Source organism: Anas platyrhynchos, chromosome 2 (assembly GCF_047663525.1).
Source record: "Anas platyrhynchos isolate ZD024472 breed Pekin duck chromosome 2, IASCAAS_PekinDuck_T2T, whole genome shotgun sequence".
Taxonomy (NCBI): Eukaryota; Metazoa; Chordata; class Aves; order Anseriformes; family Anatidae; genus Anas; species Anas platyrhynchos.
In genome coordinates, this window is record NC_092588.1 from 114,752,240 (window position 1) to 114,777,128 (window position 24,889).

Consider the following 24,889-nt stretch of genomic DNA (forward strand, 5'->3'; position numbering starts at 1 on the left):
GTTAGAGAGCTTGTTCTTTTCCGAATTAAGTTGTCTGTACCTGATCTTGTTTCTCTTATTAAATTCTATTTAGCAATTTTGAAATTGCTGTTGCTGGGAATGCAATGAATGTAAGTACTTTGAGACTTTCCTTTTGAGATGTTTTCATATTTTGGACAGAGCACGTAGTTGCTAACATACAAATGTGGGAGAATGCTGTGATTTTGTCAGTGCATACTTCTAGCTCACCATTTTCACTTTCACCTTCGGGTTCACTTTTGTCGCGTTAGCCAACCTGTCAAGATAGTTTTGTGTGATGATAAAGTAGTATGTTAAAGGAATTGTCAGCTCATCCCCTGGACATAATAAAACAATATTTTACCACGAAAATTCAAACAGTGAGGGGTTCAAAAGGAGCCAGAACAGGAAGTCGTCATATATTCCCATATTCACGGGCCCCTATAGTATGCTCTTTTGGCCAGCTTCCATGAATGTTGAGGTCAGAAGCAGGAGTTGTGGTGTGGATGTCATAGGAATGGAATATAGTCTGCATTATCCAATCTCTTCAAAAGTGGTTCTTGACAGGATGAAGTAGTTAAGGACATTCCTGTAAGGAAGATGTGTGATGTATAGCCCTTTCCTCCCACTTTATGTATGTTTTTCTGTAAGTATCAATATCAAATCATTCATTTTATTTTTGAGCTGATATGGCTAAGAACTAATGTTCTGGAGAAGTTTAAGCTGCATCTGCTATATTCCTGGGATGCTATTAAGCTGTCATGGATAACTACAGGACGTCACATAGCATTTATATTTTACTCACTGGCTTTGTATGTTAGTATATTTCATATTGTGAATGCTTTTACCTGTCACAGTTCAAAGCTTTGATTCAAATAAATATTTAGGAGCTGAGGTACTTTGTCTTAAACATTTTCAAACACAATTGGTTAGAAATAAATCTTGATAAACTTCTTGGATTTCATTCAGCAAGGACTGTCTTGAGGAGAACCTTTTAATATTTCAATCTTTCATCCTGTGTGAAACAAGTACAAATTTAAGTATAAGTTTAGTTCACCACCAAGTTTGAAGCAAAACTTAGTGTCACTGGTTAATACTGATGTATATAGATTTTCATGGGAAATGAAAAATTTTCATTTAAAAGTAAAAATTTCACTTTTAAAGGTAAAAATCATGGAGTTTGCTTCATTTCATTACTTAAAAAGTGAAAAAGGAAGCAAAGTTGATTTTATTTCTGGTATAATTATAATATAATTGAATTGAGTAGAACCATATTGATTACAAGGTGGCAGAGTTTAAGTTAGTGTCTTGCTTCAACAAAAATGTTAAATTCCAATACTACTAATTTCAGTGAAAAGAAAGTGCTCTGAAGCTTGTACTTTTTTTTTTTTTTTTTTTTTGGGGGGGGGGGGGAAGCTTTGGAGGGCATATAAAATGTCCAATACAATTAGTTTGACTTCTGAATATGAAAAATCCTGAAATAATACATCCCAAACAGCATAACTGCAAATTCCAAACATAAAAACTAGTAAGTACGCAGACTTTTTTCTTTCAGTGTTTCACTTTCTTTCTTGAGGCAAGAACCAGTTGAGGTCTTGGTGGGAAGACTTAGGGTAGAAAGTCTCCTGAGATTATGTTGCATTGAAAGAGGATTTATCGGAGTACATTGTTTGCCTGTTTCAGAGCCCTAGTAAGGGCTTTCACTGAGACAGCTTCACAAAGTTTAATGTATTTAATAAGGTGACATATAATAGATTTGGAGTTGCCATTGATAAATACACTTCCTGCAGTAGTGCTCATATATGATAATAGTGCTAGCAAAATGCTATCCTGGGTATTCCTCACTTAAGGATGAAGGTACATAGTTTACAAAAAAGGTGTCCTTGTCTTGGAGGAGAAAGGGCACAGCCCCATAGGGCACAACCCCTATGTTTCTAGTTTCTTTCCCTTCACCCCTTTTTTCCCCTCACTCTAACTTCATCTTTTTTTTGTACTCTTTTTTTTTTTTTTTTTTCCCTCTTCTGTATTTACACTTACTCCTAAGACTATTATCCTAACCTTATCTGTTCCCTTTCTGGGGTGATGTCTAACATGAATTAGGTGAGGAATCGTCATATATAGTCATATCTGTTTAGCATGTACTTCTTTGAGCTCATTATCATATTCAATTAACTTTAATATTAATTTTATGCGTAATGGAGCAAAAGGTTTCACTTGGGCATCGTGGCCCTCAAGATTCTGTTCTGCTGTCAGAATGGGGCTGCCCCACCAATACAAGACTCTTTCCTTTAGCAACCTCTCATACCAAGTTTGTGAACCTCTATCCACAAAGTTTGTGTAAGAGATAAATAGGAAGAAGCTGCTCAGTTCCCTTTTGCAAAAGGCTGGTGCTTATCACTGACACTAACACGTCTGACTGTTCTCCATTGGTCATATGCAAACACTTGAAGAAGGACCCAGTGTCCAAAGAGATCTTGGACTTTCATATTTTGCTCATCATCAAGCACTATCCACAACCGGGGAATATATGTTTGTTTTTTCTTCCCTACCTTTATGAGAATGATACAGGGGATTCTTCATCCACATCAAGTTTTCTTCAAAAGTTTGTCTAAAACGTATGTCTAAAGGTGTTGTGGAGGCTGAAATACTTTGCCTGTGAGATTTTGCAATGTGATTAACAGCATGGATGTATCTTCTCTGCTTTTGTGATGATGACAGGTGAGACTTCTCTAAGCAGAAGAACTGTAAAATCAGTCCCTCACATTTTGAGGAGCACTAACTTAATTTTTAAAACAAACACCTGCAAATAGAAGTATAGGATAGGAGAAATAAATATTAGGTCAGAGGCAAGCATCTTTTGCCGGTAATCTGTCCTGAACACCCAACGTTTTTCAAATGTAGATTTTGCTCAGACAAGGAGAAGTTCAGATTTGTTTTCTTATAAAGTTGTGGGAGGTAGAGACCATACTAAAGTGATTCACTGATCAATGCAAGATGGTCCACAGACGTAGTGGTGGACAAATGTGTTTGGTTCTGCAGCTCAGTGTGGAATATGTGGTTTGTAAGCTGATAGGAGCACCCCGACAAGGAACAGGTTAGGGTTAAGATGGAGGATGGTGTTAGAGGACTGAATAAAGGAAATACCTATCTTGTAAATACTGGATTGTGGTTTCCATGAGTCACTGTTACATAAGGAACCTGAGTAACATCAATGTCTCACAGTCAGAGGAAAATAGAGCTGAGAGTAGGTGTTAATATAGAAAGCAAGAGTAAGGGATGTGAGTTGTTTGTGAATACTGAAAGCCTATGAAGAGAGGATGAGACTTAGTATTTACATTGGTCTGTGTCGATTGTTTAGTTTACTGATGGTCAGGATCATTTCAACGGATTTAAAACAAAGCTTAAGGTTGCACGAGACAGAAGCAAAACGTAGTTTATTGACAGACTATTGGATTCAGTAGAACTAAGACAAGTCTGATATTTTCAGGGAAAAATGTATCTCCTTTTGTTGTCTCTGCTCAAATTAATTCTAACACAAAAAAGTTGGGTTAGAAAGAAGGTTCTGGCAAACCAGGCAGCTTACATAGACCCAGTATGAGTAATATGTATGGAAATACCACCTCTCATCACAACTTGGCAATGCTGGAGGATGTGGCCATAAAATTGTGGGCTTCTCCTTCCTCTAAGCCTAAACCAAATGTTTTTTCCATGGGACTTGTAATCACATGTGCATAGGGAAAAGGGCAGCCCTGTCTTTGATACAATTCCAGTAAAGTAACTGGGTATATCTGGCGTAAATTTGGTTCTTTCTGTCCTGGAAGCAATATGCTTCCAGCATAGGAAGAGAGTAATTTTGCTTGCTCTGTTTATGATCTAATAATAGTTATATTTTTGACTTAGTTATGTTTTACGAGAAATGTTTGCACGTGAAAACCTATCCAGATTGAATTTGATAGTTATCCAGTATGAATTTGATTTTTATTCGCTTTTTCATCTGTCCAGATATCTAAGAATGGATGCTAGAAACATTTATAGAGCTGCAATACCATCAGATACATTCCATAAAAACAAATGCTTCTGTAATAGAAATTTTACTTCAGTACAACTAAAATAAATGTTTTGCATGCATGGGTATTTATGGGGGGATATAGAAAGCAAGCAGTGCTGGGAATTTGATGGTAGACTACTGAAAGAAATTGAGTTTTCACTCACTCAAAAATGGTAAGGTATTTAGGGAATGTCAGGCAGAAGTACTTTACCCCTTAAAATGTTGTGATGCAGCTTATTCCCTGGCAGAAAAAGAATGAACAAAGCACTTCGAGTAGATGCTGACTGCTGGTGGCAACTTCAGGGAAAAATATGGTTCATCACTGCTCAGCACTTGTCTTTTTGACTTCAGTGAGTAATTAAGTTGCAGTGGCCCTTTTAGTGAGTCTGAGCTAGGCACAAGAGACTCCATGTCCAAAATCCAATAGTGTGTGGTCTCTTGTTTCCTCACTAATCCTATAAGATGCAGTGGGTTGAATGGATGATCTAATAAGAGAATATAACTGCAGTCAGCTTACTCTTCTACAGAAATTAATAATGAAAATTCCCTAAAATAGAGAGAAACTAATTTATAAAGGAATAATAAGATAAAATAGAGTAGAAAGTTGCTTTATTGGAAAATCAGATTTTGAAAGCAATTGTGCTAAATATCAAGTGTAGCCACTGCAGCAGGTGCATGTGATTGAGTCTTGTGTTTGCTCCCTCTAGTAACCACATTGATAGGAATTGCCCTGGGAATTTGGTTTAATGCAGTGAATCATTCAGAAATTTGGAGTGCAGAATCATTTAAAAGTGAAAATACACCTGAGATTTTCTCACTCGCCAAGCAAGTTTATAAAATACGTGTGCGTATATATAAACTACCACATACATGTAAGTAAAAACTGCATTTGTAGAAGGAAAGAGAAGGTGACATTGAACTGCAGAAGCTGGTTATTGGGTCAGTTACTGTTTTTCTGTGTAGCCATATTACACTCAGTGGAGTATTGCCACACTCCTGTCATGAAAGGCTACACATGGAGCATATTTTGCAAGTTATGGAAATGATTAAATACCTCTTTCTCACAACATTTTCACCAACCCTTCTCTCTCTGCAATGAGAACATCCCTTCTCCTCCTACCAGTGTTTCATTTTCACCTTGCCCCAGGACTTTGTCCTCCATGCCTTGTCCAGCTCGTCTTCTTTCACTCCTCTCAGCCCCTTTGAACCTCTGATGTTTTGAGCTTGCCTAACAACCAAAAAGGGGCATTAAATACAAACTACATGTCATTCTATAAGGATGACCTGCAGCTTCACTGCGGCTTCTTCACCTGCTGCTTTGGCAGCAATATTGGTGCTCTCTAGCAGCTGGCAGCTTACCATACTGCAGCTCTCTGCAAGACAAATCAGGGGCCAAAGGCTCCTCAGCTGTTTTGAAAAAGTGATGGATGAATTTCCCTGGAAGGAAGTTGAGCTAGTGTTGTGCCACTGCCAGTACCAACGCTTACTGAAGTATTAGGAACTTGGCAATTTACTGCTAGCAAACTTTGTTTGTGAAATCTTATGTTGGTGGAGATATCAAAGTTTTTTCAGGGAAGCTTGCATCTATAGTCATGTGCTTCTTTGGTGCATGCAAATCTTTTTTTTTCCTCCTCTTTCCACAGACATGCAGCTGACAACTCCTGTGTCCTGTGTGCACCTGGATCAAGTGCTGTCACTCTTGCTGAGGGAAAACAAAGCAGTAAGTGATTGCTTTCCTAATTTGTGAGTAGACCTGGGCAAGTAGTAGAGGCTTCTCTCATGTATAACACAGTTTAGGCCACATCTTGAGTGAGGAGCAGTGGTAGGATGAAAACAATTCACCTAACTCTCACTGAAAATCAATTTGACAAGCCTGTCTCAGTCACCTGTAACAAAGAGAAATGGACTTCAGTGAGTGTGGAGGCATCACTGGAATACTGGTGATATTTTCCAACAGTCCAAGACCCTTTCGGTGAGGTCTTTGACTGTTTTTTAATAGTGTGCAGCACACCAACTTTGATCTGAATGTAACAATAAGGTTCATGACTGTGTATAGGCAGATTAATGACACTGGGCAGGCACTTAGTTGTTTGCTTTCTGGACTAGAAGACAGTCCTACAGTTCCTGTCTTTGAGGCAAGACCTCTGCCCTGGGGATCTGCTCTCCTGCTAGTTGGGTGAAAGCCTGTAACTCTGAGCACCAAGAAACTGAGAGAAAAGAGGAGTTGCTTGTGGCTGTTGACCATACTTGGTTGTCTTGTCATCTGTAGGACATGTTCTTATCTAAGATAGCCACAGATGACGTGTAGTTTAGCATGAATGCATTTTATGTGATAAGTCAGTTACAGGATTCCAATAGCTTAAGGTTTCATAGCTACAGGGATATCTTGGATTAATAACAGTTTATGTATAATATCAAGAGTCAAAACATACTCAAATTCTTGGATATTCTGATTAATTCTCTTGCTGTTCATTGCTTCTGAACAGTGGGTTTTCAGACAGATCACTATGTCAGGAAATTGCAATGTTGGTGTTTCAGGAGGTGTGTAACTGTGGGAGGTTTCTTTTGGGAGGTTTCTTATGAGGCCTGGTTGATTGCTTGCCATGAACATGGAACAATTTCTCATCTGGCTTCTGCTTCAGCTATTGTTTTTGTGTACGATGGGCTAAACTTATTCCTTCTCTAGCCCCAGCCAGTGGAGTGAGTAAGGATTAATTTGGAGCTGTATTTGAACTTCAGCACTCAGGATTAGAGCACCTTGCTGTGGGTTGTATTGCTCCTGAGGCTCATTCACAATCTGTCAGAATAGTGTTCTAGCAGCTTTTGTCCAGTCCTTGAGAATAGTGTTGGAGGGAAGCAGGACCATTTGTGGTACAAAAGCTCAGTTTTGTAGGCATTGGCCAGGCCAGGGCAATCTATGTGCTTTCTGTAGGTCATCATATACCTTGTCACTATCATAGTGCTGGACTTGAATCATTGCTATTACACTGAAGGGCTTTTATGTCATGGCCAGATCCTGCCAGTTTCAATTCCTTTCCTTTTACTGAAGGAACTAGATCTTTGGTCTGTGCCAGCTATTTTTCCCAAAGACACTGGCATCCATCTTGTAGTGATGTGTTTTGGGGATTTTCTCATTTTTACTAAAAGTATGTCCAGTTGTATGTTTTCTTTCTTTACGGAACAAAGCACAGCTGAACTTAGCTCTCTGATTTTTAATCAGCAGAGGCAGTACAGCTATGAACATATTTAGCACAATGTTAACTGCTGATAGAGAGAACAGTATCAGGTCCAAGACCCTCCTTCTCCTCTAGCTGGCTGAGAAGGGGGCTCCAGTCAAAGACGGAAAAGCTTTATCCCTCTTATTTCTGTGTGTCTGTGTGAGGGATGGGCACAATCTTGTTCCTAATAAGTGTGTTTTCCTTCTTAGTTTATGTTAAGGTCTATAACATGAATCACAACATAGTCCTGGTGCCTGTTATACTCCTACTCTGTACACCTACAGCTAGCTCATGACAAACCAGCTTACAAATTACAGCTTTTCTCCGCTACTTTGTCACACTGATACTGGTATTAGAACAGTAACTTATTAGGCTGTTCTTTGTAATCCAATAACAACACTAATGAGGGAAGTGCATGAGATGTGATTGAAAGTGATCAAATCTGCCATTGATTTTGAGGATGTCAGGTAGAGGATAAAGGTGGTTGAGATACCAATTACATTCATAAAATCAACCATGAAAGATTTTCTTATAATGAAATGCTGAGGGAGGCCTATGACAGGGACTGTTAGGATGTTACTTTTCTTGTGTATGTAGTATAACTTCTGATATTTCCCAAAAACATCCCATTCAGGAGGAAAACACATCCAGCCCAGCATCCCTGTCTCCCTCTGTGGAAAGAGAAAACAGGCATATTGTGTGATCAAAAATAGCATCGCCTGACATCCTCTAAAAATATTCATCACACATCATTAGTTATTTTAAATAGCTGGCTAAAGGAAGAAAACATCTCCAACATATCTCAATCATGAAGTATTGACATATTAACGTTTTACATAAAAAAAAAAAAAAAAAACAAAAACAGTTCCTCATCAGCAGAAAGTTATAATGAAGTTTCTAAGCATTCTTTAGCAAATTTGAACAATAGACTACAAAGATCCATTACTCTGTATTCTCAGAGGATACAGGTTTGGGAAATGCCCAGAGGAATTAAGTAGGTACTTGCTGCAAGGGAGGTACTTGCTGCATCACCTAGAAGATGCTGCTCAGTTATATAAGCTAAAAAGTTCTGTTAATGACACTTGATCAGACTACCACCAAGCAAAAAGCAGCACCGAAGGGAAAGGAAGACTACACAATCAATGGGATGCAATTCTGAACCCCAGGATCATCCTGCAGTACCTTTGTTTACTTAAAGAGTGTTTATTTTTGCTTTACTTTTTAGCATTTACACTGACATAAACTGAGAAGTATGACAACGCTTGAGATTTAGCTTTCGTCTTGTTTTCCTGTGTTTTGGAGCCTGGAAGTGAGGCCTCCATAGGTATTACAACTGGGACAGGAGCATGCAATGAAGTGTGTTGCCTTTCCTTACTCTATTCGCTTTTCAGCATAGCTGACCAAGCTATGAAATGTGGAAATCTGCTGCATTTTTCCATCAACGATGCGAATACTCCTTCTCTCTCAAATACTACTTGATGCAAAACAAGAGGGCACAGGGAACAAAGATCACTACAGAAATGTCTGCAGTTCATGGTACTGTTGGGGTACCAGCTTACTTATTACCACTTCTTCAAAAAAGCCCTGACATATGTTTTAACCCTCAAATGGGGCAAAAATGCTTCCCTTGGAAAACTTTTCATTTTTGAGTTTCATAGAATGGCCTGGGTTGGAAGAGACCTTCAAGATCACTTAGTTCAGCACTCCCCCCCACCATCGGCATGAATGCTACCCACTAGATCAGGTTGCTCAGGGCCATATCCAACACCTCCAGGGATGGGGCATCCACAACCTCTCTGGGAAATCTGTTACAGTGCCTCACCACCCTATGAGTGAAGGATTTCCTTATAACTTTTAATTTAGATCTCCCCTCACGTAGTTTAAGACTATTCCCCCTTGTCCTGTAAATATCTGATTGACCAAAGATTTCCTGCAGTCGCCTTCCCTACATCCTCACTTTGCAAGTGGTCATGGTAATGGTCATTTTACTCTAAGAGGTTGTCAACAAGGGTTACTTGTGGTCTGGTATGACTTATGGGGCAGGAGTACATCAAAAGGGGCTCTGTATGCAGCTTGGTCATCAGTTCCAGGGGTGCTAAAAATATCCTTCAGCACAGATCTGACATTAGGGAACTTCTTAAGGCATCCATCTGATCTTCATTGCTCAGAAGACAAGCATGTTTTATTAGAATGTGACATGGAGTAAGGAATTCAAAGCTTTCATTCTGTTGAGCTTTTAATCTCCTTTATTGCAATTCTAAAATAATAGTTTATTTGAGTAGCATTGTATGTGGATGTTTCCTAATTTTTCTTCAGTTAAAAAATCTCAGCAGACAGATAACACATGCAGAGTGACCTCTGGTTTTCTTTAGCTACACAGTATGAAATGATAATGGTAATGTTTTTTCAGGACTCATTACAATAAGTATCTCTTTTGGAGACAATGTAGTCCAATTATTAGGACATGGGTTGTGAATTGAAAAAGGCTTATATTATTGGTAATGCTTTTGACTTCCTGTAAGACCTTGAATAAAAGTCTGTCTACAATACATCAGTTTTTTTCCAGCCACTTCTTCCCCTCTAGAACACAGACCGTCCCTTAAAGAAAAAACAAGTAGGCCAACTGTCATACGTGACAGCTTTGCAGTTGCAAATAACAAGCAGATGTTGTTAGCTTTTCTTGCTTTTGTATTCCCTAATTCTATGGAGTCAAAATGGAATTTATTCTTTATACAACATAGAGTACAGAAAAGCTGTAAGAGTAGCACAAATCCATCCTGGGATGGTAACAAATGCATAGGGTGAATGTGCTGTTGTCATGCCAGTGATAATTGTCAGTGTTTCCTGACCTGGCTAATGCCAGATGAATTAAAAATAATATACTGAATAACTTGACTGTACTTCATTGATTTGCTTTACTAATGAAACAAGAAATCGATTTCTTTTAAGGAATGGACAAGAGGAGGAACTCACTGTTTTGAAAAATGTATTTCTGGAGTAGCTTACACTTCATAATGATGTAATATTAAGGAAAACATTGTCAATTTGAGAGAAAATATGTTCTATTTCTTTGTCTCCCTGTCTCACTCTTTCAAGAGCTCTTTTTTGCAGGAGCCACAGAGTCCCGCTCATCCTGTTCTTATTCAGAAAGCATGCAGTGGAGTTTTACTGTCAGCTCATGAAGGTTTAATAGTGAACTGCATAACAACATAATGTACTTGTGCTCTTATTGCTGTTTGACATCTCTAGCTGTATTCTCTGGACAGCCTCAGAAAATGTTACTTCCAGGCAGCAGAGGTGATGTGAGAGGTATTGCACTTACCGGTCATATCCGAAGTTCTACTTTCTGTTTGTCAAACTGGGTGATGAATTTACAGGAGGCTTAAGATTATCTAGCTGAACTGGCATAAAGTTTTATGTTTGTACAGAAATATTCCTCTGTGTGGACTGTCCAGTGCAGAATACAAACTGCAGTATTTCAGGAAACCTGTTTCCCTTTAGAAGCGGAGACATAATTAAGAAAAATATTACATTTCTTCTGGAGTAGACAGTACAAAGAGGTAACTATTCTGAAGTAGCTATCCCTCTTCCACTTGCTTCCACCAGTTAGATGTGCTCTGGTGGAATAACAAAGTGCAGTAAGCAAAAAGCTGCAATCCACTGTAATTCATACAGATCTATGGGGATAACCCTACTGGCACGTAGGTTCAACTGGGAAGAATTAGCAGGTCATTCCCCATGTGTCACGTGAAGAGACTAGAGACATGTTACCTTCTTCAGCAGCAATTTTGTCTCTGAGGTATACACTGAGTCTTCTTGCAGCATCCTTAGGGTTAGAATAAAGTCATGAGGGTTTCCTCCTTAGATTTGTGTACCTGAGAATGGGGAAATATTTTCTATGCTCAAGTCCGTGTTTTATCAATAGGTAAAGGATATCTGTAAGTGGGTCAAACAAATAAGGATATTTCAAAGTCTCTTTGGGATCTATGTGCCTCCCCCTATCTGCAGAATGAATGTTTAAAATGTTTGTGTAAGGGAGTGGTAGACACCTGGCTATAGATCAGGTTTTAAACTGAATACAGATGGTGATGTAGAGTCTTGGCTTTATTCTTTATACTCAGTGGTGTTTTTTCTTAAGTTAGTACTTGGCTGCATCTTTGTTTCTGAAGTTCTTTCTAGTTTTTTTGGTAGAACCTAATTACCTTTTTCACTTGGAGGCAAGGTGGCCATTTATATGGGGGCGGAAAAGCACAACAAATGCAACGTTACCTGCGAAAGCCACAGACTAGATGTACAGATGTGGGCAAAATCTGAGCTCCTGAAAAATAATTGTGGTTTTGGTGATTTCTCAGTGGGAAGTTGCATCAGTTTTCTTCCTTTTGTTACCATTGTTTGAGGAGCTGTTGTGCTCCAAGTGCTAGCAGATATAAGTGCTTTAGAAATGGAAAGAGTTGTCTAAGCGCTATTGCTGTTATTGTTATAGTGACAACTCCAGACTAAAGGGAGTAAACTCTTCTCTTGCTATGTTGTAGCTGGTAAATAAAATAAAATGCAGACTTGTCACCTTTCTTAGTGCTGGGATCAGGTGTTTGTCATCCTCTGCCCTCAGGTTTCCACAGCAATTTTCTGTTGTCATCCTTCAGAAGTGAAGGACTTTGAGGCAGAATACTTCAGTAGGCTACTGGAAGTAGATGTGTGCAGGTGGCAGTGTATTTGGGTTATGAACTATTTGGGGATAATGAATTACTCTTCCCCTTAATAATCAAGTTGTACAGAATCCAGGAGGGAAAAAAAAATCACAAAACACAATAATCCTGATTATTGTGCTATTCTCCAAAGAATGCTTTTGATAAGCCATCAACAGGAATTAATAAACATTAATAAAACTTGAAAGCAACAGCAAAGTGTTTGATTCAGAGGTGGTAAGCACTCACCTGCCGCTATCCTAATTGATGTGTGATCTCCAGGCTTCAGGGACTGTAAGGAGATGAGAGCCCACTTCAGTGGAAGCTGTGGGGGTGGCCCTGGCAGAGAGATGAAGGCTCACATTTCTCAATATGCAGCGTAATGTTGGCAGAAAGTGACTTCTGTTAGCAGAGGAGTAGGTGTGGGGCTGGGAAGAAGCTCAAAAATGGTTTTGGAATATGACTGGACAGACTCTCTTCTTTTGGGAAGAGTCACAGGGAAGAAGGCAGGAGATGGATGGCCTGGGGAGGATGTTGCCATCCAAGGCATAGCAACATGCTGCCCTCGGGCTTCACACAGTTATGAGCAGAGTCTTGGCTCTGCCCTGTCAGCGGTTGGCTTTTGTTGCTTGTCAGGTGCTGGAGATGGCTGGCTGGACTTCAGGGAGCTGGCTGGTGTGGTGGATGTGCTCTTTCCCTGTTCTGGATGGCGGGCATGTTCCAGCTGCTGAGCAAACCTCTGGATGAATGAAGATGGGCAGTGAGATAGGATGTGGAACAGACATAGCAAAGCATGAAAGCTTGTAATTGTACAAACAGTAAACTGTGGCTCACCCTGTGCGATTTGACAGGACTCCTAGACCTCCGTGTGATGGATTCTGTTGCCCTTGCAGCAGGTAGTGTGGGCTTCATGGGGCTGGGAGGAAGTCCTGCTGATGCAGTCAGGAATAAAACTTGAGGCTGAACTGGAGTGGAAGAGGTGACAACTGCAGTACCTACATGCTGGTGCTATCCTACTCAGCTGGTCCCTTTTATTTTTTCACAGTGATCTCTATTTTTTTCAGTCCATAGTTGGGGCAAATACTTCATTTAATAACTCTTCTTCTAGAGAAGAGTATCAGCTAGCACTTCCAAGGCCAGCTGTTCCCCAAGGCATGAGGACACAAGGGGGCTTCCCAGGGCAGCAGGGCAGGATGTCTCCAGCAAGGGATCATCCCACCACCCCAGCAAGGAGCTGGGTAGCATGGGCAACCCCAGGTATCAGGCAACAAACTGTGGCTCCACTGGGGTGGGGGCTGGCAGCCCCAGGGGGCTAAAATGGGGTCCAGGGCTGAGTCAAGTGTGAGGAGCCCCAGAGGCTGGGCAGGGACATGTTAGGGCTGGTGGTGCCCCTGGGACTTGGCAGTTGCTGTGGATGGCCTCAAAGGAGCTGGAAAGACTTCAGCAGGTGACTTGCATGTGGGTAGAGCATGACATGTAGGAAATAATGGTCTCTTTTTCTCTGAGTTACAGCTAATGATGACCCTTGAGAGCAGTCTGTAGATAACAAATGACGTAGGCTTCTCTCCAGAAAGCAAATGCAGATCTTTTGACAGGAGCTGTTGAACCCACTGATTCAACACTGGGTTTAATATGGGACATAAACGCTGTAGCTAAGAAGGACCCAGTAAATAGGATCAATAGTTTTCAGGCTACTGTAAGCTGTATTTTAGTGGGAAGCCTTTCTGGGGACCCCCTGCTTCTGGAGCTCAGACAATTTGCTGTTTATGCACAGGAAGGCAATTATTTTCCTAATTGACTTCAGCAGTACAGCAGATGTGTAATGAAAGATTGTTAATAAAATGATAAAATGTCGTTATTGATAATGTTGATAGAACTGAATGTCTTTCGGAAAGGAAGGTAAAGCCAAATACAAGGTTAGTGAGACAGAGATGGAAAAGAAGAATTAGCAGATGTGAAGTGAAGAAAGGGGAAAAATAGGGAAGCCCAGAAGAAATATTTGAGGCAAGATGCGTGAAAAGAGGCAGGGTCTGTACAAAGAAGATGAAAAAGGGCCTAAAAAGGGTAAACCAATGAGTTTCAGAATTTCTCGAGGCTTCCTGCATGGAGCTTCAGAACCGCTCAGAGGCGTGGAAGCACATGAGCACTGTTTCCTTTTGGTCAAGAGTTAGAACTTTAGCCATCATTTTTAATTTAAGGAAGCTCTTTTATATAAAAGGCTTTTAGCAGATGGTTGAATGCCTTCTTCACGGGTAACAGTTCAAGTGCATAAGGGTAGACTCTTGGAACCATTTTGTTAACTTGCAAAAAAAAAAAAAAAGTGGTTGAAAAGGGAACACCAGGAGATAACCCTTTCTCATTAAAACTTAGGTATAAATCGCACTGACCTTGAAGTTCTTCTCGTTACCTTCAGCCTCCATCTTCAGCATCTATGCAGAAAAATATTGGCTCAGCAGCGTTAGCCACTGTACAAAGGAAAGCCTTCCTGCAGGAAATCTAAGGATTCCTCGGTCCTTTTATTTATGGCACAAAATGATTGAAACATCACGAAGCCCTGTTACAGGCTGCAAAAACACAAGCGTGCACACCAGTCTAAGAAAGATTGCCATGCTCCTTTCTTTTTCTCTTATTTTTATACTTTTGTATGAATTAAAGTCAGGTAGGATAAAAGTCAATGCTTTGGGGAAAACCTGAAGCAGCAGCATGCCAGAACTTTCATGCTGAATCAGACCAACGCTTTGTCTTGTTCTAACATTTTTACCTTTGTGAATGGCCACACTGCTTCAGCAGGAAGGTGATTCATATAGAATAATCTGTGCATAGGCAAAATTTCTTCTCAGTCTTGTCAGATAGTGGTTGGGATTTGCTGTGCTGCATGAAGAGCTGAAATCCTTCTAAACACCGAGATTCTTATATAGCCATGGATTCTGAAAAGCATGGTTATAAATACAGCATTTTTTCTTCGAGCTTTCATCACATCATTTGTGACTGATCCCCGTGAAGTTCTGCAGAGCACTATTTGTAATTTGACAGAGCAAGAATCCCCCTTGGATGGTTCACCTTACTGTGGCCTCACTCAGAGTATTTTCTTTCTCCTTGAATTTCTGTCAGTCATACCTGTTTAAAACACTTCTCCTGTTGCTAAGTGAGCAGAAACAACAGTGGAGAAACCGGTCAGCATCCTGTTTAACACTTTCCTAGTTAAAAGCACTGCAAATGACACATTTTGTGCATCCTTTTAGGTAAAAATGCTTTTAATGTATGTTTTCACCACCCCTGAAGGTCTCTTCTGTCCTTATCTGTGGTTGATCTCCTCTTAGTACTAACCCAAACAGCTGGCAGCATGGCTCAGGCATCTCTGCTTGCTTCTGGCATCATCCTCACCCCATCCTTGCTATAGCTCTCCCTACCCAAATGTGAAAAAGGTATTGTATAACATTTGGGAGTGAGGGAGGGTTAATTCCTTACCTCCTTCCAATAATCTGAGGCTCATCCAAATCCACATTGTCTGAAGTATTCACTGAGGTAGCTGTACGTTTTTGAATGTAAAGCTTTTCCTTAAATAAGGAGCAGTTGTTTAAGGGTAAGTGCTATTGTGCTCAGAAGCAGGATGGGAGTTTATCACACCAGGCTAGATTGGAAGCTATGGATATTCTCTGGGCTCTGACACTGGTTTGTTAACAAACCCTTTCAATAAGTTATTGATATCATCCATCTGTGCCACCATTTGCCCTCTCATGTCCACCTTCTCTAATCATCTGCTTTGGGGCAGGGCCTGGCTGATTATTTCATTACTATAAAGCCCCAAGGCAGGGGGCTTCAATTGCAGCTGGGAGCCCTGGGTACTGTTTGTAATACTTATTTTTTAGCAGTGAATTTCATTGATTTAAGCTTTGCAGGAGTGGAACTGCTGTAGAGGCCAGCTCCTGCAACAAAAACAATTTTACTTCAAGCTTAGTTGAACTAAATCCTCTATTTTAAGAGAGGAGAGAAAATCCATTTCTCATCAGTTGAATTTCTTTTATAATTCCTGCTAATACTTTTATCTATGAGCTCCTGAACCTGTTCGTTCCCCTACTCGTTTTCTGCAAATTGTCTTCTATTACCTGTTCCAGGTCATCAGCGGTCTCTTTAAAGAGTGAGGGGTGAAGAGCAGAAGCAGACATGCAATAATAACACGGCAGGAGAACGTACCGATACTGTGGCACAATGCAGAAAAAAAACAGGCTGTGGGTTCTTCTGGGTCAGCTATTGAAAGTAGGTAGTAAGACAGATGTCATTGTGACTAGTCTGGGAGTGTTCACAGCCACACATTAGTGGATTTAATTCTGATTTTTTAATTGCTTTGCAAGGGTAGTTGATAAAAAATTAAATTCTTCTCCACACTTATCCCCAACTACTTTGCAGGCTACCTCAAATTATTATTATTATTATTTGGCTTTGCCCATAAACAAGAATCTAGGCCAGGGTATTCTTCTGTCACAGTAGGGAAGCCAACATTATTTTTCCATTTCATGCTTGGAGGATATGTGTAAGAGAATTTTCTGTTGTGACAGTGAAAAAGTGATTTTATCTAATAGAATACTACTTTACTTTAGGAGTGAACAGGCTTAAATGTGTCTTTAAATCGTGAAGATGAGATTTTTATGGGCATTGACTGTACTTTTATTGGCAAACTTCCATTTAGTACAGTATCTCCTCATCTGTCTTCTCATAAAAACAATAAAAATCAAGCTGTAGAATACAGGGAATACGGGTTATCTAATATCTTCTATGATATCAGAGCTCTAAGTGTTGCCAGGATCCATGGTACCTTGTAAAGTACCACCTCTGACCCTGATGGTGGAGACTTTTTATTACTGAAGCATTGAGATAGTCTCCTGCTGTGCGTGAAGCTTCAGCTCAAAAGGAGCTGGGTGTTTTTAAGCAAACCATTATTTCTAACAAAGGATGCTTTTTCTCTCTCAGCCAATTGTTGAGAGAAAGCAACAGCCACTTACTGTTAAACAAGCTTGAGAGTTTTCTGTTCCAAGGAAAATAGCATGAGGTTGGCATAATCAATTGCTATTTGACAGAGTGATAGAAATGCACATGCCATGCAAGAGCTAAAAATCTGTCAGGAAGCAGCCAGAATGGCAAACAACAGAGCACATTTCAGCAACAACATGGCCAAAGTTTTGCATGGAGTTTCATCTTTACACTTTCTTAATTCATGGGTGAGCAAAATGCAGTTAACCTGAATCCTGATTTCTAGGTAAAATGTCATGTTTCATTCAGGGGGGAAAAAAAAAGGCCATGGTGGGACAATTCTTAGCTTGTTTTAGGCTGTGACCTTTTCTCATTCTCTGCTTTGCTGTAGGTCGTGGTGTTGGGGGTTGGACCAGAAAAAATATGGGTTGCCTAAACACAGAAGAGGCTGGTAGGAGAAACACGAGACTTGATTAAGACTCCTGATTCAAAGTGGTATTAAACTCGTCTATTCTTGCAAAATCATCACCAATGTTTATTAGATGAGCCCAGCCATAGTTCATCCCAGTTCTACCATTGCCATAAGGGAAAACTTTCTTTAGTAATGCAATGCCACTTTAAAACAGTATTTCTCTTCTTATATGCTATGACCTGTCTTTACTTTTCTTTCACGTGATCTTCATCTAGTTAGCTTACATCTGAACCATCTTTTAAATTCACCCACATTAGATTCAGATATAACAAAAAAGGTAGTGAACAGCTTCCTTCCGTGCATGGCAATCCTGCATCCCCCACCTCCTGACACTGTATAAAAAGGCAGGATGGTTGTGAAACCCCAAGCAATGCCTGTTTGGAACACTGCTAGATGCCATGGCAGCATTCTGCCTGCAGGATAGGGCTTACATCGCCAGGCTGCTGGCAAGTGAAAGACCACATTGGCTGCTTGCACTGGGCTTGAAGATCCGTGTAAGGGCAAATGCAGCCAAAATTGTGATGTTGTAGTGACAGAGGCACAGCCTCTCCTAACTGCTTGTCTGATAATGTGAAGAGTTATAAAATCAGTGGAGTGTGGGGTTTGTGCCCGTAATGTTGTGTCACAGGGAAATGCATCTCTGTCACTGTAGCCATCAGAAATCCCCTGTGATTTTTTTTTCTGGGGAGGATGAGGGGGATTAGATTTTCCTTGAAGTTTTGGGCAGTGAGAAATGTTTTTATTCAGAGGGAGGACTATTTTTATGGTCATCTTTATTGATCAACTTGCTGTCACTAAGCAGTGTTGGCTTTGTGAGAGAATGCAATAGGAATGTGTACGCTGGAGAGGGGTAACAGCACTACCCATGGCAAAACGGCCTGGGGATCCCTTAGCAGAATGGGCAGACAAAGCTAAAGCTATTTTGTGTGTCTTAATCACCATCCCTCACGACTTTTTTTTTTTTTTTATATTCTCTTATAATTTTCTTCAAATGCATGGTTTTTTCTTAGAGTAATGAGGATATCTTTGTCAGTCTCAGCCTTTACCCCCTCTATTCTTTCACTTGTCACTGCCTAGGGTTGTCAAATAGCTCACTAGGTGATGCTGAAGTTAATACAATCTTGCCAAGTCAGTGGCATCAATTTCTGTGTCAGTTATTGCTTGTGATTCTCTTGCTTGGGATGACTCTTGTCCCCAGAGAGCTGCTGGGAGCTACTCAGGCTCCTTACCGTCATGCCATGGCATGAGCGACTGCCACACAGCAGTGGCAGGCAGCATCAGATGATATTGCTTAGCAGGGCCAAAGGAGCCTTGCTAAACAGCACAGTGCCTTCCTTCAGGCTAATGTGTACCTTCTTCACATCACAGTACCCAGTAACCCCATCCCACTGACAGCACAGATATCAGCTTTATGGATAATTTGTGCCACTGAGCTGTGCTAAGGGATCCTGGAGTGATTAGGGATCAAAGCCAAGATGCTCATATGAAAACACTTTGTTTTGAAATCAGGATCTGAAAAAGCAAGAGGATTCAAGTATTGTTGTCGGCTGAGTATTGCTACAAATGAGTGATAAAAGCATGTCAAATGCACAGAGCATCTTTGCTGTGGGTTTCATTGTGAAATTTGTAGAGAGAATCCAGAAGAAAGTGCTCTTCACTGCAAAACAGTGAGGGCTTTTACTCCAGGATTATTAATGCATGTAAACTTACATCAACAAACAAAACTAGCATTTCCATGGGAAACTTCAGCCTTGTTTTCACCTATCTTGGAAGTAAAATGTTGGAAATAAAAATTATTCAGATAAATTAAACAAACGTACTTACAAAATATCAAAAGGCTTTCCTTTGTTTTCCAAGTTTATTTCTTTTTTGTTTGTTTTTTTAACTGTATATGATAATGCAATAGGCAATGAAATTTAAAACAAAATTAAAAAAAAAATAAAAACCTGAAATAGTCACTTTTTGGTATGAGTCTTTCCAAGCCATGAAAAACATCTCCTCCCCATTTATACTGTCATATATACAGTACTTGAAAAGTTTTGTTTCAGGGAAAAAGTAGTATTTTTCTAATGGAAAAGTATATAGTTGTGAAGTTTTCTATCAATTCTGGTGGAGACAAGTACAATACATCTTTGATACGAGGGATTTGAGTGAAAAGCACTGCGTTCCTACTCATGAATGAATTGGCCTGCTCTAACTAGGGTAAAACTGGCAGTGTTCTTTAACAGTTTGGAGTGATGAATGGAAATGGAATCTGATGACTTTGAACTACCTCACAGTAAAAACACAGACTTTCTTTGACACTGGAAATAAAACTTTAGACGTGTCCTTTAACAATGCATGGGTAGGCTGTGGGAATTGAGGGCACATTTGCTGTCTTTACCTGCAAGGGAAGCTCAGCTTTCAGAAGTCAGTGAAACATTTGTACAGAAGATGAGTAACAAGGCAGTACTGAATGTCAAGGTTATCCTCTGTAAGGGTTCAGATGCTGTCGTGCATCATAAGAACGCCTAGTTGATTTGTATAACCACTAGGATTCAAAGTTACAGATGTAGCCCCAGTTTTTTTTTTTTTTTTTTTTCTTTTTTGTGCTTTTTTAATGATTCTCTTGTTTTAATTTTCTCTAATACGTTCAGTAACTCCAAGTCCTGTGAATGCAATGTTCTGGCAGAGCACATTGGGAACTGCTGGTTAAAATTCTGCTGCCAAAACTATGAGAGGTCTAGGATAATTTCCTGGACTGGGAGATCAGTTCCTTTCTGGATGCTGTCAGAGCTGCCAATGTGTATCTATTGTGCCTATCTACAATGTACATAAGGACCACATGCAAAATTAAGAACAGCACCATTGTAAACAAGAAAAAAGTATCTATGTGCCACCTGCTCAGGTTGACTGTTGTATGTAGAGATTCATAACTCTAAATTTAACCCTAAATTTCAGGAGAAATATATATATATATATATATATATTTTTTATTATTTTTTTTTTTGTAGTGACCTCATTAAAAAATTAAATCTAATAGAGAACTGGAGTTGTCCCTGGATCAGTGCAGGTCAAAGCTGAATGTTAGAGCAGTATATGTGACTTCTAGTCCTGGAATCCTGGAAACACCTTAAAAAGACCCTGGTTTTCAGAAAGCGGATGATTAGCACTGTTTGAACCTCAGCCTTTTTCCACATAGCTTTAAAACAAAAGGTTCCCCCTCGCTAATCATTTGGGAGATTGGAGACCAAATGCTCAATGTGATTAATCCAGGCTTTTTGCAAGCAATTGTGTCAGCGAAGTTCCTAAGTGGAATCTGGTGAAAGTCTGGTAGAAGTCAGGTGTGAATGCCTGCAAAGGCAACTGACACAGACTTCTATCAATTTAAAAGCTTTTAAAGCAGCAAAAAGAATATATATATATATATATATATATAATATAAAAAAAACTTTCCTGATGTGCTTTTGAAGTTTTTATTTTCCCCTGTTTGCAGGTGGTATGGCTGCAGGGCTAAGTGGATCAAGCTATGGAGTGGTTACGGGCTCAGGCTGTGCAGCCTCATAACATGGGCAACTGAACAGCGCAAGTCATTCTCAAATTCTCACTCAAGTATTTTAAATTGAACATGATAACATGCTTTGTAGTCTCATATACCATCTTCTTAAGGAGTATGGGCTAAATAAAACTCCACAGGTAAGTAAGGCAACCATTTGCTCAGCAGTTAGAGCCTTGTGGCTTTAGACACTAGACACCAGTGCTTGTATGTTTGAGAGCATGCGTTGGCTTGGAGTGTGGGCTGACTTGGCTCAGTGTGATAAGGTCATTGCTGATCTGCACAGCTATCAGAAATGAGCATGACAGTTGTAATGTGACAGTGTAAAAACAGGGAACAGCCCTGCTCTGGTTATGAGTGGGGGCCTTCTGAAAGCTCCTTACATTTGTTGCCTCTGTAACCCTCCCTGGCTTGCACTTACACGTCTGTGTCCTGTTGAACAACTGTGCTGATTCACTTGAGTTCATCAGTTTGTTACTGGTGAACCTGTATAAATGGATATGGAACTACTGGTGATGATAAAGTTTAGATTTTGCTGAAGCTGTAGGTGCAAGGAGGTTTAATTGTAGATTTGTATCCTCTTTTTGTGGTAACTGCAACTTGTATAGGGCATGGGCACAAGTTGGGATAGATCTTCCTTTGTCAGAACTAAGGACTGATGGAGAGAGAGTGATTCCATCTGCTCTAAATCTCCTGTTTAAATTAAACATCTATTGGTTTATGTGAGCTTAGCAGAAGCAGCACTTGCACTGCAATGATGCTTGCTGTTGGCAAACAGGAACATCATTCCTCTCCTCTTTTTATAAACCAGTTTTGGTCTACTGAAGATATTCTGATGCCACCCACAGGAAGAAGCAGGTACTTGTAGCAGTTCTTGCCCTGATTTGCAGCAGCTCTCTGTCCCATTAAGGGTGCTCTAGCAACACTAGCAGGTAATATTAGCGAGCAGAGGAAATGTCAAGGCACGTAGCTGCGTGGGCACATAACTACAGGGTGACATCCAGTGCTCTTGTTATTTCCATGCCTGAGAATGGGAAATATGATTTGAGTGCTGGAGCAGAAGATAGAGAGCAGAAATCTCATTCTTAGCTGAGTCAGGGTGAACACTAAGTGCAGATTGGGATTGGATCCTGCTCCCTCCTCTCACAGTTTCTCAGGTGGTAGACTCCAGTCTACATCTGTACAGCAAATACATTTTGTGAAAATCTTGCCAAAACCACTTCCATAGGACGTGCTGGGTTTCTGACTGTTTTCCACGGTGCTGAGCTGACTGTCCAGCATCCTGGTGTGCAGGGAGGCTGTGTCCTGCTCCCAAGAAGCAGCTGCAGCCTGCTGTTGCAGCTCCCAGCCAGTACACAGCATGCAGAGCCTGGAAAGCAAGCAGCCTTGCCCAACAGCTGCCCTGGGGACTGCACAAACCTGTCCCTGGAGCTATGCAGGGAGTTCCTCTTGAGGCTTCACCAATAAGTCTCGGTGCTTTCCTTCTCTTCCAGCAGTACTTCAGCACAGGGCAGTGTGGTTCTGCTGTTATCAAACTAACAGATTTTTGAGAGCCAAGTAAACCTGAGGGAAACCTTGGCTTTCTGGAGAACTTGATCAGTTTTGGGGTTAGGCTATATGCACTAGGTATTCTAAAATCACAGCTTTACTTCTACAAAAATACTTTTCTACTCACCTCTTCTTTGTTACAAGGGAAATCATACTGAGTAAGATGACAATTTTTACTTAGATGAGTTTTACATAAAACTCACTGCTCTATTAAAGTAAATTAAGTTTAGTTCTGTGGGTGGATAGATACAATATTTGATCTTTGATTTTAGTGCTGTGAACAGATTACTGATAAGCAATATTTTTTGCACGATATGCTCAGTAAAATGCTGTTGTTAATTTATGCTTCAACTGCATGGAGGAAAAAAATCAAGTTTACGATATATATTTCTAATATGTGGTTTTGGTGCTGGCAGTATTATGTTAAAATCTCTTATTGGAGGGCCAGGTTTTCCTAGCGGGGTGTTTCAGCTACACTACAAGTGGTTTTTAATATGGAAGAGTCGTGATATTTCTGGTTTGGGCCAGAGAATGCGTTTGCCTGCTCTCAGTTTCACACTTCTCAGTGCTCAGGGGCAGCATTCCAGGATTTGCCAGCTCAGCAAGCACCTGACATTAAATTCATGGCATAGGAATGATTTGTCGTTGTTTTGAGGTCCTTTCCTTTCCGTGACTATTTGCATCACTAGATAAATCTTCATTTCACAAATGTTGTATGTATACATCTTTATGCCTGCTCAGGGGAGGGCAGGATGCGGCTGCGGCATCTCTCTCTCGGTGCATATGCTAGAGGAGTTCTGTCACTGTCACATACGTGTGCCCGGGAGAGGCCTCTGAATTTATCTTCATCAAAATCTTGTGAGATAGGGAAGAGAAATGAGATTATACGGATGGGGAGCCATGGCACAAGTTGGCATCACCACAGCTGCTCGGTTGGTTGAGAGCTGAGTGGCCACCATGGGTGGGCAAAGTCAAAGAGTGACTCATTTTATCCCTGTCCCAGTGGTGTGTTTTAACCGCAGGAACTATTTTCTGCTTTGCTGGGGCAATGCTTTCCCTTCTTCTCCCTTGGGTGCCCACAGAGACTAGGGGTGCCTCAACGACTGAGGAAGCCGGTGCTGCTCCTCCCTCAGCCTGCGGGCTCTGCTGCACTCGCAGTGCTCGCCGTGACATGTGGATGCGGTGACAGCGTGTGTTTAACCTCATGCTTAACCCAAATCAGGAGGCTCTGTGGCGATAACCCCCGGCCTTGAGGTGCTCCCAGCCCCTGAGGCAGCGCCGGGCGGCTCCGTGCCCGCCTCAGCCCCCAGGCGGCGCTGCCGCGGGCTCAGCCGGGGCCGGGGCGGCTCCGAGCTGAGGGGTGGGGGGGGGAGAAAGAGAGAGAGAGAGAGGGAGGGAGCTGCCGCCCGCCTCCTCCGTCCCTCCGCCCATCCCCTCCATCCCTCCCCTCAGCGGTGGAGCCGCCGGGCTCCCTCGCTCCTCTTCACATGGGGCTCGCCCCGGCGGAGGGACAGCGCTCCTGCCCTGCCGCCAGCCGCTGACGGGCAGCGGGGCCGGGACGGAGGCAGGCGGGCAGGTAGGGGCGGGCGGCGCCCCTGAGGGAAGTTGGCGGGCGGGCGGGCAGAGGAGGGGGCTCTCGTTGGTAACGGCACATGGCGGGGGTTTGGGGTGAGGGGGAACCGTCGGGGCAGCCCCGAAACTTGGGGGAGCCACCCCCGAGCTGAGCGAGCCCGGGGCGCTGAGGGAGCCGTCGCCCTTCTCCCGACCGTTACGGGCTGCCGTGGGGTTGTGGCGTTAAAGGTCGCGGGCGGTTGTTTGAGAAACTGTTTTATTCCTTTTTTTTTTTTTTTTTTTGGTTTGTTCTACCTTGATGTCCGTGGTTGGTAGATTAAACACGGGACAAATTCCCGGGGTCGTTAAAGCGAGAGTTTGGGGTTTCCCCCAGTTCTGGTGATCTCGTGTGCCCGGGATAAACCTTTTCGTTTCGAGGCGAGGTTTTCTTGCTGCTGCTGACCGCTTAGAGCTGCTTCGTGGGAACCAGCGGGGAGTTTCTCCTGATGGGGACCTGTGAAATTGTCCTGAGGTTTGTTACACAATGTGCTGGCGGCGCGCAGCCTGCGCTCCGTTAGGTAACTTGGCGCCTGGGTCTCCTCGTCGCTGCTCCAGCCAAGTGCCGTGAAGTCCCGTTACTTCAGGTGCCTCGCTTCCAGGAGACAGCCCCTTGACAGTGTTTGATCACGCTGAAATTCAGAAATTCTCAGTGTGTTTTCATAGCAGTAAAGCCCACTCTTTTTATCCCGAAGACATTTTATTCCCTGATTGTGTTGCAGCTGTGCCTCAGAAGCCCTCGCCAAGGAGCAGGGACCTTTCTGTAATAAGATAAGTACAGGCACATGTACTCCGTCAGCCTCACCCCTG

General features: G+C 41.6%; 1 protein-coding gene across 6 annotated transcripts in view; it reads left to right on the plus strand.

Annotated features, from left to right (window-relative positions):
* CPNE4 (copine 4) overlaps positions 1-24,889 on the plus strand; it is a 256,158-nt gene that overhangs the window by 4,766 nt on the left and 226,503 nt on the right. The window contains exons 3-4 of one of the 6 annotated variants that reach the window (XM_072033424.1): positions 74-110; positions 5,689-5,765. The exons of 1 other annotated variant lie outside the window; for it this stretch is intronic. The gene's annotated coding sequence lies outside the window, so the exon portion shown is untranslated. Of the gene's footprint in view, positions 1-73; positions 111-5,688; positions 5,766-23,829; positions 24,048-24,243; positions 24,555-24,889 lie in introns of those variants that run through there. 4 more of the 6 variants (XM_072033422.1, XM_072033425.1, XM_072033421.1 and 1 more) reach the window with 4 other exon arrangements.